Source organism: Chrysemys picta, chromosome 3 (assembly GCF_011386835.1).
Source record: "Chrysemys picta bellii isolate R12L10 chromosome 3, ASM1138683v2, whole genome shotgun sequence".
Lineage (NCBI taxonomy): Eukaryota > Metazoa > Chordata > Testudines > Emydidae > Chrysemys > Chrysemys picta.
In genome coordinates this window covers 103,188,716-103,205,759 of record NC_088793.1, presented here as the reverse complement: position 1 = coordinate 103,205,759, position 17,044 = coordinate 103,188,716, and the positions used below count along the sequence as shown (strand labels likewise).

At 42.5% G+C, this 17,044-nt stretch overlaps 1 long non-coding RNA gene across 1 annotated transcript; it reads right to left on the bottom strand.

The window, feature by feature from the left end:
- Window positions 1–12,941: 12,941 nt before the first annotated feature.
- On the bottom strand, window positions 12,942–15,392 carry LOC135982360 (uncharacterized). The gene is made up of 2 exons (XR_010599672.1): window positions 15,218–15,392; window positions 12,942–15,029 (listed from the first exon to the last, which is right to left on the bottom strand). It is a non-coding gene; the product is annotated as an uncharacterized LOC135982360 (long non-coding RNA).
- Window positions 15,393–17,044: the final 1,652 nt, after the last annotated feature.

The following is a 17,044-nucleotide window of genomic DNA, read 5'->3' as shown; positions in this document are numbered from 1 at the left end:
AAAAAAAAAAAAAATATATCGGGGCGGCCAGAATGGCAAAGCAAAAAAAAAAAAAAAAAAACCTGCGGCGCGGCCGGAGCAACAAAGCAGGAAAAAAAAAACCTGTGGGGCGTCTGAAGCCAGGGTGCAGGGGGACTCCCTGCATTGCAGACGTGCCCTGGCTAGCGGGGGGGTGAGGGGGGGAGTGGCCAGGGCTTCAGTGGGGCGCTCACCATGCGGCCCCAACCGTCGCACCGCCAGCCGGGAGGTCTCCGCGCCGCTCCGGTTGGCGGGGAGGAAAGGACGCAGGCTGCCCTGCCAGGCTTGCTCAGACCTGGCACCGGCTGGGGCAGACGGAGCGCACAGCCCGTTCCCAGCAGAGCGCTCCCCTCCTCCGCCCCCTACAGGGCATCCGGATCGGCGAACAAAACAAACAAACAAACAAAGCGTCCGTGCTGCCCTAGGATTGGACGGAATGCCGCCCCGTAGAATCTGCCACCCCAAGCATGAGCTTGCTCGGCTGGTGCCTGGAGCCAGCCCTGGTTAGCAGCTACTGATAATTGATCACTGTCCTAATTTCTAGCCAAGGATGTTGTGTTTAGCATGTGTTACATCAATACTCTGTCATGTTCAGCCAACAAATATTTACCAAACTGGTGAGAAATACGGTGGGATATGGAAATATTGTTTTGATGTTGTGCAAAGCTTTGGCTAGAATGTCTGACATGAAAAGAAAGGAATAAACCCCAAACAAACAGGGTCAGGTGAAGTACACATTGTATTCCTGAGCACAGAGCACCTTGAATTAATACAATAATGCTTAGTATGAAAGACCAAGAACTAATAGCTTTTCTCAATTCATCTATCCTGGCTGGATTTCTGCATGCCTGTAGTGCTGATTACACACACAGTTCAGCAGTGTCTTTTAACAATAAGCGTTGGGGTTTGTGTAAACACTGGGCTGGATTCCTCGGGCTGGTCAGGAGTATGGGAAGAGATCTTGATGATGATATAGTCAGCTCTTTCAGAGACTCGCCTCAGTGTGACCCTTTGACATGGCTCTTGTTTATAGTCAAATTCTTATTAACCTTCATTCAACCTAAGAACCCTAGGTTGTCACAGACTGATAAGGTGTACTGAAATCTCTGCTTTCCACATTCTCTGTCCCTTTAGGAATACACAGGTGCAATGCTCTGGGATGTCAAAAGAGGATTTGCAAAGTCAAGTGTTTGGGAGTTAAATTATGTAATCAGCCAGGATATTTTCAGAGTATCAATCTTATCAGTTAGATGTAAAGAGTGTAATCATGTGTGGGGAATTAGGTAGAGGATGTGCATGCTAATTGATCTTTTAGTGAGTGTTCCCAAACCTATGTTTTTGTTTAAAAGGAACATTGTGTTTCAGTGGGTAGAACACCAAACTAGGAACTGGAATGTCTGGATTCTATTCCTGACTCTTCCACTGACTGCCTGTGTGACCTTAGGAATCTCTTAACCACTTTGTGCCTCAGTTTCCCCCATCTCTCAATAGAGATCATGATACTCACCCATCTTTGTAAAGAGCTTTGAAATCTACAAAGGAAAAGTGTTGTGTAAGTGCTGCATATTTGTTATGATTATAAAGTTGATTTAAAAGTGGACCTGAGTTTCTCCAAGGTTTGAGGTTGTTGAGATCCAGTTTATTTATTTGATCCATTATGGAGTAGCCATAAAATTCATATTTGGATCCTGACTCAAAGGTCCAGAAGTTTTGATGGTATTCGTATCTGGAAGTTTGATTCAGGTCCCAACCCTTAATTAATAAATAAATTCCAAATGGCATTGTCTTCAGTTTCAGACAAGAACCAAAGCATGGTAGGACAAGACACTTGGGTAGTTTCAGTTACAGTATTTTCATTTAGTAATATATAGCCTTATACATCTTCAGATCTCAAAGCACTTTACAAAGGAGGTCAATGTCATCATCCCCATTTTACAAAAGGGGAAAGCAAGGCACTAGGAGGGAAGTGGCTTGGCCAAGTTCACCCAGTAGGTTAAGGGGAAAAGCTAGGATTTGAACCCAGGGCTCCTGAAGTCCTAGTCCCATGTGCAGTCCACTAGGCTATGCTGCCTGCTGCAAATGAGCCTCTTTCCTTTAACAGTGAGTCATTGAACCAAATTTGACATTAACTTGCATTCCAGGCTGCATTCATGGAAAGTAGGTTAGGGTAGAATTTAGCCTTTAGTTCATTAAGCTATAGGCTTCAAATAAGATAATATAAAACACCTTTAACACTAATTAACAGTGTAAATCAGGAATAACTCCACTGAAGTCAATAGAGTTACACAATGTTGTAAAACCAGTGAAAATTGGATACAATCAGGCCCTTTGGCTCCAATAGAGCTGCAGAAACTCAAACACTTCTTTCATTTTAAGAAGCTATCTCGTTCAACAGCACTTGGGTTTATCCACTTGATTTCACCAATCCTTCTGTCTTAAGTGCTCCCCTTCTTCCAATTCCAGCTCACACCTCCACACAACTCTCCCTTCTGCATCTGGTTCCAAAAGACACTCAGGAAAGACCCGCCAGTTATTGTGATTGTGGACTAAGTGTCTGTAACCTTTCCATAGTCATACTCCAGTCATAGCAACGTATGCTACATATTCTTTGTGTATATCCCCTGTTATCCCACAGGACAAGAGTCCAGTGCGTATTGTGCTGACTTTAGTCATTGTTGTGAGAGTTGGCATGAAAAAGGCAAGTATTAGCTCCTTAGTATTTTGTGGAACAGAGCCACATTTCTCATCTTTAAGAGTTTGCCTACTAGACTTAAAGGTTTATCGGACTGAACAAAAAATGCCTTTGTAATCTCAGGGAAAAATCATATACTCGTAATTCCCTGTTGTTGTCACAAGCAATTTAGGCTTTCGGTTATTTCATTTTTACTAGTTTTTTGTCTGTGAGGGTTGAGAAAAATGCCTCATTTCTGAGAGTGTTTGTTGCAACAGTAAAGGCCACCAAAACACAAGGAATTTCCCATCTCTTCTAACACCCACAAAGATATACCCGCAATTGTTCTCCAATACATATGCCTCAAATATTTGGCAAATATTTCCTAGATCTTCTGCTGTTAGCAATATGCTCACCAGTTCTGGGACCTCAAGCTTTCACTTTAACTAACCATTTTCCCTTTGTCTGGTGGTTCCCACTGCAACCCAACTCCCTGTATCAGTACCAAGCCACTTACGTGTGCTATCTCAGTTGAACCTGAAATGGAGCTTCATATCTCCCAGTGCTCCTGATCTTGCAAGACTGGGACTTTGAGCACATCACTGAATAGCAAACAGGCAATGTTATTGCTCTGGGGCTCAGTACAAAATTCATCATCCAAGGAAGGTGGGGAGGATTGTCTCTGGTTACAGACAACAGGAGAAGATATTGCTGGGTGTACATGGGAGAAGTGAGGGGAAGATTATTGGCAGATATGGCAAGGATTATAGTCTGGAAAATTGGCATAGTTGCCTCACAGGATTAGGAATCACTGCTCTAGGTACAAAGTGTAATTAGGCACATAATTTATATATTTTAGTTAGTGATGGGAACGGACAAGATCATTGAGTGTATCTTGGAGCAGGATAGTTGCCCTCTAGAATACCTTGTAGATATTAAAAAAAATATTAAAGCTAATGTTAAAAATAATTATATAGAACACAGGTTAAGAAAAGAGTGTCTGTCCACACTTGATCTTAGTGAAAAGGCCAGGGAGAAGGGGTTTCCATTAACTAATTCCTATGGTGACCCTCAGATCCAGAACCATATTTCTTCAGTTGCCTCAGAATTACATTCTGTGTCCACAGTTGTAGTTAGCGGAGGGATGAAAATTAGGCAGATAATCTACTGATTGATTTAACATCAGAAAGAAAAATGTACTGGGGTAAACATGAAGCACATCTTTTATTATATGAAAATGGAATTGCCTCAATCAGTTATAGCACAAGGATGCTATAGAGCCTCTAACTCATAACTACATGGTTATTTTCAGTAATTCTACAGTATGAAAATCTCTGCATTCTGATTTGTTACTGCTTTAGAACTCACAATCTGGCTATAATAAACATGGGCATTTGATTTTTTTCTTTCATTTAGCTGTTTGTTTTGAATCCAACTATATCTCATAAATATTCAGTCATTTGACATACTAGTATAACAATTCTGAAATAAATGTTTCCTGGGCTAATGAATAGCCTAAACTACAATTACACATTAATTGATAAACAGGAAACACTATCAAGATGTAATCCATAAAGATGTTTTGATGTTTAATCGGCATTAAAAGAGGAAAGGAACAGACTTCCAGTGTCCTACTTTAGGCATCAAACCCTTGGTCACCATAAGTAGCAGTCTCAAATTGCAGTGTTAAACAAACTTCATTTAGAAATGTGTTTGAAAATAAATTCCTGGTGTAAAGTTTTTCTCACCATATGAACTTTCAAATTTATTGGGTATGGACAAAGTTAGAATTTACAAAGATGGCTTATTTTAAATGCTTTGTTGTGAGTGGTTAGCTTATAAAGATTAAGGGATGACTATTAAGTCTCAAGACTTTTTATTTTAAGACATAAAATAATAATTATTAAACTTTTTTTTTAACTGCCTTACTGCAGGAGAACATAGGGGTTGCAACACAGACTCCGACCAGTGGTCCTTCTATCTTTGACAGTATTCAGTACCAAATGCCTCAGAGGAGAGTACAAGAAACTCCACTTATGGAATATTCTAACAGCATTTTGGACTGTATAAGTAGGAGCATTGCCAGCAGCTTGAGGGACGTGATCATTCCCCTCTATTCGGCATTGGTGAGGCCTTATCTGGAGTAGTATGTCCAGTTTTGGGCCCCACACTATAAGAAAGATGCTGAAAAATTGGAAAGAGTCCAGCGGAGAGCAACAAAAATGATTAGGGGGCTGGAGCACATGACTTATGAGGAGAGGCTGAGGGAACTGGGATTGTTTAGTCTGCAGAAGAGAAGAATGAGGGGGGATTTGATAGCTGCTTTCAACTACCTGAAAGGGGGTTCCAAAGAGGATGGAGCTAGGCTGTTTTCAGTGGTACCAGATGACAGAACAAGGAGCAATGGTCTCAAGTTGCAGTGGGGGAGGTTTAGGTTGGATATTAGGAAAAACTTTTTCACTAGGAGGGTGGTGAAGCACTGGAATGGGTTACCTAGGGAGGTGGTGGAATCTCCTTCCTTAGAGGTTTTTAAGGTCAGGCTTGACAAAGCCCTGACTGGGATGATTTAGTTGGGAATTGATCCTGCTTTGAGAAGGGGGTTGGACTAGATGGCCTCCTGAGGTCCCTTCCAACCCTGATATTCTATATATTCTATGACTCTATTCAAAGAGGAAATTTCTTCTTCACCTTGTCGGCTAGTGGTTGGTTTATGTTCTGAAGAATTTATTTTTAAATCTAATGCAATGTAACAATGGATGGTGTTATCCAGACAAAGGTATTAAGCCTGTCAGCACTATTTAGAAGTGTTATCATCATCACCACTATTTTATTGAAATAGAGGCATAGGGAAGTTAAGCAACTTGTCCTGTATTGTACAACCTGTCTGTGCCAGAGTTTGAGATAGCACCACCATCTTCTGCTTTTTAGCCTGTGTCATGAACTGGGATGTGAGTGGCCAGTCCTAGTAGTTGGAGCCAGGAGCTGGAGCCAGGGGTCAGAGCCAGAATCAAGAAGCCAGTACCCAGAGCCAAGTCAGAAAACCAGTGCTGGAACGGACTGGGCAGGACAGGAGCAAAGCTGGGAACAAGGCAGGATCAGGGCTGGAACAAGGTTCAGAGCAGTTGTGGGTATGTGTGTAGAGCAGCCAGAGATCATTTGTTGCTCTTGGGCTTAAGAGCAAGTTTGCTGACTTTCGTGGTGGCTCAGCTGTGCTCATAGGCTCCTGGGGACAAGGCAGATGCAGCTTCAAGTCCTCATTCCTGACAACCTGGTTCTATATACACAAGATCACAACTCCCCCTTTCCTTCAGGCACAGAGCAAACAAAAATCTTATTCCTATCTTTAAGAAAAACTTTTCGTTTCCCTTCCAGAGGTTTGAAGTCATTTTCAACTTTCGTGTGTGTGTGTGTGTGTGTGTGAAAGATAGAAAGTGAGAGAAAAACACTCATGCTTTTGTTACTCCAGTGACAAAACTTCAGAATTCTTGTCCCAGTAATAGCAGATATAAGAGATGGGCAAACAGTCTCCTCCCCAATCCATGCTGGAGATTTCCTATACAATGATTGTGCCCCATAATATGTAACAGAATGCAACGATGGCAGCCAAACACTAGGTGCCAGGAGGCATTCTCGGGTGGTTGCACTGAAGCCTGTATGAAGCAGCAGCAACAGCATCGGTTACACCAATTCCAAAGGGTTCGGCTAGGAGCTGCATGTCTTAAGTATATAACAATGAAAAGTGAGAATCATTGTGTGAGGTCATTGTGGTTTCAATATGAGCTCTACATTAAAAAGCAATCCAAGATAAGACACTGGGAGATGATTTAGTACAGTATGGTGGCCTTGGACAAAGCCAGGAGGGGTGTTATTAATGACTCCCTCTGAGACAGTGGCATTGATGTGACCTGTGGGAAAGCAAAGTATCAGAATAAAATACAGCAAGGTTAGACTGTGTTTTCTGTGCAAACATATATGTTTTCCCATCTGATGTTTCATGGTCCTGCTTACCATACTTCTCCTCTCCTGTCCTATTATCCTATTTTAATGGAGTTTGATCACGATGGCACTTTTAGCTCCAGAATTTTTAAAGTATTATGAAAAATCAGCTGATCTCAGGAGATGCCATTTTGTGCTGAAAGCTAACATGAATGACCCATGAAATTTTGATGCTGTCAGGTCCACTCTGTCTCTGGTTTGGCCTCACACCCAAAATCTGAAATGTAGCCTCAATGTAATCCACCCCCAAACACCACCCGGCTGAGATGGGGTTGGGATGCAGAGGTTGATTTTAAACACAATTATGCTTTCCTAATCCTGGGGCTGTCCTAGTGCACAAATCAGAGCAGCATTGATTCTGATCTAATTTGCATAGGATGCTACTAGCCCAAAGGAGGCTATTACAGCAGCAAGCATATAGGGGTACTAAGGTCATGCTCTCTGTACCCTGGCCATGCCTCCTGTGCTCTGCTAATTAGGGAAACTTCCCTGACCAGCCTTACCGGTTTTAGGGCATCTTTGCATCATGGAAGTGGAGCAAAGCTGCCCCCATTGCAGTGAGGGATCGGGGTGGCTCACTGGATGTGTGTAGCCTCTTCCTGATTTACCTCTTCGGTCACAGTTTGGAGGTGGGCAAGATTGGGCTTTATCAGGCTGTCACATTTGCAGTACTCGTAACCTATTCAGGATTTAGCCAGTCAGCAGGCCGTGCTGGCAGGAGCACTCTGAGAGGATGGTGGTATTGCTATTATCCTACTTTCAAACTGCCACGCTGCCAATTTAGATTTTGTAATAGAAAAGTCAGATATTGGTAGGCACAATAGAAACCAATAGCTGGCTGGAGATCGCATGTAAACATCATTTTTCTTTTAAAATGATTATGACCATTGTGCTTTTGTTTTCATTCTGTGCTGACATTAGTCCCGAATGATATTGAAGCAGTAATCTCTAGAAGCTTACTGTAGTATAACAGGACACCATCCATTTATGCACCTCAGCTCTCTCCTGCTGAGCAAGCTGCTTTGTTTCAGTTGAACAGCCCATCTCTGTCATCCTGAACAGCTTTTCCCTTGCTGATTTATTGACTTTGTAAATGTTTTTCTTATTGCTTTATGGTCTGAAATGTAAGTTGTTGTGGTACCAGTGCCTGAGAGAGCAGAGGGAGGTGTTTGTTTCTTCCAGCCAACTTAACTGATTGGCAATCAATCTCCCGCTACAGTTGTACCTATGACCTGTAGCACTTGTACAGCAACAAGACCGGGACACCGCTGGAGTAAAATTAATATGTCATAAGCTGTTGATACAGAAAGTTTCTCAGGCTTTTCCAAAGAACTCCAGCCCCTGCCCTGGCACTTTTCCTTTAGGAGAGGGAGGAGGTTTTGGATAGCAGCCGGTGTCTCCAGTAAATCGTGGCTCAGTTTCTCACTGTATGTCTTGTATTATTTCAATAAAAGCGATTGAACCCACAGCCACATATAAATAATTACCAGGTGTCAGGAAGCAGATGGCCCTGATACAAGCTGCATCCACCCCCTGAACCTGATAGGCAGTTCCTCAAGGCACTTGTACCACTTCCACCCTCTTCTAAAGGGATCAGCTTCAAATTTCAACCACAGGTCCATAGTAGCTCTACTGGTGGAGGCTGCCTGGGTAAGGCACTGAATCGGAGTTGAATCCCAGTCAGTATATGTCCCCACATTCTTCTGGAACATTCCTATTCACTTTCAGGGCCTCTCCAGCTGACACCAAGTCCAGCAGTTGAGTGGAGGTTGTGTGTGGTTTGCAGCAGCATTGGGCTCCTGCTCCGGGTGGTCTTTTTGCTGTTGGGACCCTGGAGCCTCTTTTCAGCCAGCAATGGCGCAGGCGATGTCCAGTGCCATTCTCCAAAGGCAGTTCCAATTTCACATTACAGCTCCTGCCTTTTGTCTGTAGAGCATTACTAGCTCCAAAGAGAGTGAATTGAATAAGCCACCCACAGGGTTGCAGTGAAGCATCTCCTGATGCGGGTTAGTGGGCAGGCCAGAGGGTTAGCTGTAGTGCTTGCACGGAAGGATGAAAGCTTCTGAAACTTGTCTAGTTTTGTGGCCCCAGAATTGTCTCTGTCGAACAGCTCGGTAAACGACACCGATGCTTTTTAGCGTTGGCCGAGAAGAAACATACAAAGATAATAAGTGTGCTGCTGCTCTGTGACTTGGGGTAGATGCTACGCAACGTGGAAGGGAACTGTCTAGGGGCTGATGACTGCTGGAGCTTGTTGGCCCAGGGTTACTGTGGAGCTCTCCTTGCAAGCTGCAAAAACAATCACAAGCCTATTATTACTGTTCTTATTGGACTGGTTAACAAAATGGGACGTATCCATGAAAAGCATGAATAGTCTCTGTAGTTTACCTTGCTGCTCCTGCTGACTTGCCTAGTTTTCAGAGGAATCTGTATGATTACCAGATTTTTGAAAATATCACAAATTGTTTTCCAGAGAATTTTCCTTCTCAAAATTAGTGGGCTAAAGGTTGTTGGAATTACATTCCTGTCAGTTTAGTAAACCGCCTAGCTATTAGCAGGTATTGTGGTACCAAGTGACACTTTACATGGAGGTTTCATTTATATTTATGCAGCGCTTTATAGCATTGGTTCATAATGACCTGAAACTGTATATTAAACAGGCACATATATTGTTTTAATTATCTCCGGGACATAGTTGGCTTTGTAATAGCTTGTTATAGCTTCATCTGCTCAGAACCATGTACAATTCTCACTGTGAATAGGAGGTTATTTAAATATACATCTGCATCGGTAGTAATCACTGCTTACATTTTCTTAAAGTGAAATATAATGCTCATGAAAGGGGTCAGATTGTCAGCCCTGGAAAATGAAGACCTTTATTTACCTACAACACAGGTGCAGCACAGGCTATAGCAGTGCAAGCTACCCCCATACCTCTGTGTTCATGTACCTCAACCAGAGATGACCTCTGCTGGTGACAGGGTAAGTCAGTCTTCATGCCTAATGTAGTCACTGAACCCTCCATAGGGCAGTGATATTGTGACAGGGCTTATTGTACTTTGGATGTCTGTCTCATAAAACCTGGACTGAGACTCCCAGATTGCTATCAGGTGGTATAATGTCTTGTTCACTGCTACCAAATCTGAGCATATTCATGCTGGGAATTACAACTATAATTCAGAGCAGCAGCCGTGTTAGTCTGTATCAGCAAAAAGAACGAGCAATCCTTGTGGCACCTTAGAGACTAACAAATTTATTTGGGCATAAGCTTTTGTGGGCTAAAATCCACCAAAGCTTATGCTCAAATAAATTTGTTAGTCTCTAGGGTGCCGCAAGGACTCCTCGTGCTTTTAAATATAATTCAGTTTTATACTAGATGGAAAGTGCTTCTAATGTTCTGCAAACCAAAATGTCAGTACAATACTTATTTTTTGTTTGTTTTGTGTATCTCATAGTGACAGGTTTCAGAGAAGAGCCACAAGAATGATTAAGGGATTGAAAAAGATACTTTATGTTGAGAGACTGAAGGGGATCAATATATTTAGCTTAATACAGAGAAGGTTAAAGGATGACTTGATTACAGTTTATAATGGGCTCTGGCCGCCGGGGAGAGTGGAGCCCCGGCCGGGCTCTCTGGCCACTGGGGAGAGCAGAGCCCCGGCCGGGCTCTCTGCCCTCCTCCTGGTGCTCTGGCCGCCGGGAAGAGCGGAGCCCCGGCTGGGCTCTCTGCCCTCCTCCCGGCGCTCTGGCTGCCGGGGAGAGCAGAGCCCTGGCCGGGCTCTCCGCCCTCCTCCCGGCGCTCTGGCCGCCGGGGAGAGCGGGGCCCCGGCCGGGCTCTCTGCCCTCCTCCCGGTACTCCGGCCGGTCGGGGAGAGCGGGGCCCCGGCCGGGCTCTCTGCCCTCCTCCCGGCACTCCGGCCGGTCGGGGAGAGCGGGGCCGCGGCCAGGCTCTCTGCCCTCCTCCCGGCACTCCGGCTGGTCAGGGAGAGCGGGGCCGCGGCCGGGCTCTCTGCCCTCCTCCCGGCGCTCTGGCCGCCAGCGGAGCCACGACGAGCTCACCGCCCTCCCCCGGGCACTCCGGCCGGTCGGGGAGAGCGGGCCCGCAGTCGGGCTCGGCGCCCTCCCCTGCTGTGCTCCCCGTGGGGGGGGGGGGACAGGGGCGGCGGGAGGCTTTTTTGCCTGGGGCAGCAAAAAAGCCAGAGCCGGCCCTGTCCAGGGCGGCGGGGCTGCGCATTCCGGTGGATCAAAGCAAGTTCGATATAACGCGGTTTCACCTATAACGTGGTAAGATTTTTTGGCTCCCAAGGACAGCATTATATCGAGGTAGAGGTGTACTTTGGAATATTAATCAATATATCACTTGGTTATTGTTACATTTACCTCCCTACTGCATGCCTCATATCAATTTCTCTTCTCTTTCTATCCACCTGTCCCATGGTTTTTGTCCTACCTTTATTAATTTCGCCTTACACTCCCATATTATGACAGTTCACAAAAGGTACATCATAAACATTTTATTTGCTTTTCTGACATAACTTTGTTATTATGCACCTTTCCAATGTACTGTACATTTCTGATTGCACAGCAGTACAGAATGATCGAAATACCTGTGTATGTATTTGTAGATCTGGGTATGAGCAAGAGATAATATGTAACTAGGTGAAAGTTCTTCCAATACTTGCTAGTGCACTAGATTATTTAAGTAATTATACCACCTTTTTTTTAATTGCTCACTTGTTATATTTATTTTTAATTTTAAATACATAATTGTGAAAAATGCTGTAATATTGCTTCCTGGCTGAATTCCAATTTGGATGATTACATTCTATCTGAAATACCCCCTGAAGTTTCAATTGGCTATAATAGTCTTCGCTTCCTGACTTACACGGTTGGATAGTGTTGCTTTGTTCTATTTAACAACTAATACATTTTACTCTAAGAGTGGCTGCGTTTCAGAGATGAACGAAAAGATACATGTGTATATTTATATATTATATTAAGTATATTTTAGGATCCTTCAGATGAAAGGTATATAAGAAAATATATTATATTACAGATCTCTCATAAAGGAACACTTGTAAAGGAATAGACCTATAATATATTTTTTGCAACTGTCTTTTATCTGGTACTGATGTTACATATAAATTCAAACACATTTATGTGCATTAATATTTGTTTTACATTTTTCAGACTAATCTATTTTTATTTTTAGCAAAAATGCCAATTTGCATTACATTTAGACCCCATTACTGTCCCCTGCACCGTTTTAAAAAGAAGCGATTAATTTTTTTATAAAAGTGCCTAATTCACTGCTGCATTACTCCAGTATAATGCCAGGGTAGCTCAACTAATGTTTAACAGGTCTCCACTTTCACAGACCATAAGAACAAAGGAGCCATGAGTTAAAGTAAGCTATCTTCTAATTTAGTTAAACGATACACTCTACATAGGATAGTTTGATCCTGAAGCCCTTTTTTATTTACCTATCTTTAAAACAACTAGCATACAAGAAGTGCGACAGTGAATATTATTGCATAAGTTATTACCAAGGTCAGATCATAGTGTTCTCTAAAGTAATAAAAATAATTCAGTCAACCAAATGTTGTCACCCTATAAATCTATCTGCCACCAGCACAAAGTAATTAAAATTAACTTTCTATCTTCTCTGTTTATCTTTTCATTTTTCACATATAAGGACCTGGCTCTCATCTCACGCTGGTATAAACAAGGAATAATTTCACTGAAGTCAATGGTGATACACAGTTGTAAGTATCAAAGGGGTAGCCGTGTTAGTCTGGATCTGTAAAAGCAGCAAAGAGTCCTGTGGCACCTTATAGACTAACAGACGTATTGGAGCATGAGCTTTCGTGGGTGAATACCCACTTCTTCGGATGCAGTGTTGTAAGGGATCTTTTCCCTCACATATGTTTTGCTGGGTGTTGCACTCAGCCCAGTGGTCAGAGGGATAGCCCAGTTCAAAGGGTTTCAATCTAGTGTTCCAGGCAGGGTTTTGAGGAGGGAGAGGGATGACTATTTTTAAGGAATCAGTGGGATGCAGAAGCTGTTTCTCCTGGCAGGTCCGTTCACATATGTGCATGAACCCTGGCACATTGTCAGCCAGTTATTTTGTAACTAACCCACTTAGGGCTTCTGGAGGCTGGCAATGAACTATCTCTTCCATATATCTTGGCTGGAGGATAGAAACTTAGACAATGTTTGACCTGGAGGTACAAGAAGGCAAAAATACAAACTATTAAAGGCATTTTTTATAACCATGGGTTACCACGAATCTTTATTTTGGCATTAAAGTAAGACAAATAAAAGCCATATAACTTCTGAGCCTAGACCTCTATTACAGTTAGCACATTTTCTAATGTACAGGTAGGAAGATTTACTAGTGAATAATAACTAGATCCCATGGGATTGAAATGTGCTATTGCTGTGATGCACAAGGCAAGTGGAAAAGGAAACAGGCCAATTGCCTACAGCTGCCATACTTCAAAGGGCACCTCTAGAGCAGTGATTATTTTTTTCTTTTAAGAAAATGAACTGACAGTAATTTTCTAAGTTGTTCGTGATGCTGCAGAAAGAATCTGATTGAAACACGTGTCAATCTAAAGCAGTGGTTCTTAACCTGGGGTGCACAACCCCCCCCTCCCCCGGGGGTGCGAGATGCCCTTTCTAGCGAGACATGCCAGATTTTTTTAGAAGGTAAATCATTGAAAACACAAATTAAGTACAGGCACGTAAGTACAACTACTTTGTTTCATCAAACCTATGTATTTATTAACATTATACATTTTTAACGATTACTGTAATATACAAACAAAAAATTATTTTCAAGTTTTTAAGCTAATTGTAGTGAAATTATCTCGCTACAAAATACACATCAAAACAAAGGCCAGAAACTGCCTAAATGCGAGTGATGACATTCGTGTGGCTATTTCAAAAAAAGTTCCTCGTTTCTTGAACATCATTGAACAAAAACAACAACAGAAGAGTCACTGAGCCGGTAAATTTGAAAAAAGTGTGTGATTTTTCATGTATTCTTAATTTTACTGCGAAATTAAAATAAATATATAATTCTATCTCTTTCATTCTATAGTTATGATATATCTAGGTTTAAAGAACTGACTTACTTCAATGATTTTTGATAAGGGGTGCAAAAACATATTTTGAGAACCAAAGGGTTGCAGGCTGCAGTAAAGGTTAAGAACCACTGGTCTAAAGCAATTATCTTATCCCCTCCTTAGGCATTGTGCCCTAAGTTGGCCAGTTTACATCACATAACAAATTTAGAATGACCACATGCCCTAATCTGTTACCAAGCCTATTAGGCAGCAGAGGAGAATCAAGTTATGGGGACACTGTTTCCTTGGAGGAGGTCATTTCCTATCTGTGTCTCATTAGTTTGAGCTATTTATAATCACTTAATCAGTCAGGCACTGAAGAAGGTAAAGCCTTCTTGGAGGGATCTATTTTTGAGGGGGTTACCTCCACATCAGACAGGGGCTTACGTAGCTTGGCAAACATCACATACAGCACCATAGAATCGCCTCGTGTGTATGGTGATCCCTAAAGGAATGATGTAACAAACATGTCAAGCCAGGCCAGCCCCGCCTCCACCAAAGTGGGCTGATAAAGCCAACTGTTTGAGGGTTATCCATGAGCACTGAAGCAGACTGGATAACTTATCTAAACTGCCTCTGTGTCTCATTCCTTTTTGCTGGTGTCAATGTAAGGATGTATGGTATTGGTCCCAGTGCTGATACTCAGTTTGTGCAGCTTTGAAGCCTCTGAATGACCAAGGACCAGAGTGTCCTCTCTTTGGCACCAGTGTAAAAACTGAAATATCTCCACTGAATTCAAAGAGAGCAGTATTTGGCTCCAAATATAGAGTGAGGTAAAATCCCACTGCAACAGACTGCACTGAAACAATTCAATTCCTGACTTGGAAAATGTTGGGCTGGTGGGTAGGATGGCCAAATACATCCTCTCAGCATCTGTTGTTGTGGCAATTGACAAAAAAAGGGTGTGTATGAGGGCACATGTGTGTAATTGTGATTCTACTCATGTCAATCCAGGGCTTAGTTATGGAAGATAGTTTCCTCTTAGTCTTTCCCTGCTACTAGGCAGTTGTAACTTAAGAAAAGTTCATTCATGCCCTTGGCTGTCCCTTCTTCCAGCAAAGTAGGAGAGGCTGTTTGAGTCTTTGACATCATAGAATTGCCTGTTCCCTCGTTGATAGCCTGTTGGAGCTAAATGAAGAAGGTATTGGACTTTATTGAGATTTATTTCTAAGTATGGTATTTTCCCTCTTAGTTTCATTGGGCTGTTGTAACTCCTATTGAAACAAAAACTGATGTGATGTCAGCAGGATGATGGGATTCAAGGACCCAATTTCATAGGGAGAGGGAACCACCACTAATGTACAGATAGATATTCACAGTGCTTTCGGCTGTGTGAAACTATTGACGAGGTTTTTACACACGCAGACACACACACACACAAGGGAAGGGATGAGGAACTCACCTGCACTGGAATAGCCGTCACTCTCCCCACACTAGTGACTGTAGCACTGATAATGAACAGTGTTTCAGACTACATGTTGGACTGTGGCACTGTGCAGTTTGTTCTGAAGCAGTACACGGTAGCTTTCATTTGCAACTGCAGGTTTTATGAAGTGAAATTCCCTGCACAAGAGACACTGTGTGGATGGAAGGAAAACTGAGTTAATTTACAGTGCAGTGTTTCCTGCAGAAAGAATCTAGGGAACTTTCCCAGAATGAAAAGTATGAAGAGAGCTCATCAAAGGCTCAGTTCTTTAAATGTTAATAGTGGTGGTAAACATGATTCACCACACATGTGTTGATGGGTGTGGTATAAATGCCTAACTAGACAGGCAGAGAGGAAAATGTTCCCAATGCCATCTACCCTTTCATCATCCTTTACCTTTAAACCGTGGAAATATTTAAAAATCTAACTCTCTTTACCCTAAAAAAATAAATAATGCATCACTCCAGTGCTCTTTGGGATGACTGTGTTAGAGACACAAGACTAATTCCAAATCACAACCACATGCAGCGCTAGTGCTACAAGAAGATAGAAAAAATGACTATGAAGCTGGATACATCTGAATGCCTTGTCCCAGTGTACAGATTTCCTGGATGATGGTGAGCCCTGTGATGTAAGCTTCTGGCCCTGAATAGCTTAGCTAAAATAATCAAATACATTTTATTTATAACCTGATTAGATTAGGAATAGCTGTAGAGCTGAATGCTAATCAGGTCAGGTATGGTGTATAGTCATCTGCTATGATACCAAATAATTGCAGTGTGAGCCTTCGAATCCAGGCCCTGCTTTCTCAGTTGTGCTTGACAAAAATTAATAGATACTTAGTTGTATGAGTATGGAGGATGAATTGTAATCACTTTCATCTTGCTGGAAAGCACAGAATAAATTATGTCTTTTCCCTACTGTGGAAAAGTGCGTCTCTGATTGCACTGATACAATTAACTACTTAGGAGTAATGTTATCACACAGAAAGAACTCCTGGTAAATGTATCGGTCTAATAGCATCTTCATTTTGAGAGTTATTATTGGGACATGAGGAGCAGCGTATTACGAAGACAGCATGTGTGTTGGTTAAAGCAGGGGACTAAGAGTCTCCACTCCTGGGCCATGTTCCTGGCTTTATGTTACCATGTGCAAGTCACTTAAACTTTTCATGCCTCAGTTTCCCCACTTTAAAATGGAGCTAATAATCGTCTTTACTTCACAGGAGTGTTGTGAGGCTTAATTAATTAATGTTTGTAATGTTTTTGATATCCTCACATGAAGCAATAGCTCTTTGAGGCAAACCCTGTGTGAGTCAGAGTTTGATTTGGATGCATTATGTTACTCCTCGCAACACTAATGGGAGCTACAAGTGTGCATCAGTCTGGGTGAAAGGGAAATTGGACCTTTTTATCTAATGGACAATGGAGTGCCTAATGACAGTGCTTCCACATAGCTGATGAAGCACTTGAATATCCTCATTTGGCAAGGTGTTTTTCTTTGAGTTAGAGGCACAAATGAGGCCTGAAGCTGGTAAATCTGGTGCCTATTTCAGACTAGGCAGCAATCCTGGTCCAGTGGGCAATAAGAAGTTCAAGTTTATTTCTCAGACAAGCAGGAAGAAAGTGTGTCAGCATTTCTGACAGATGAAGCAAGAGGACCTGTAACTAACCTGGTAAGGGAGCTACCCTGAGGATCACATATAAGGAGGATGGACTGTTTGACATTGCTTGAGCCTGAAATTCTTCATCAAAAAAGCTGAGATGAAACACCATAGCAGAGTCCAATTTTTCAAGTCCTACG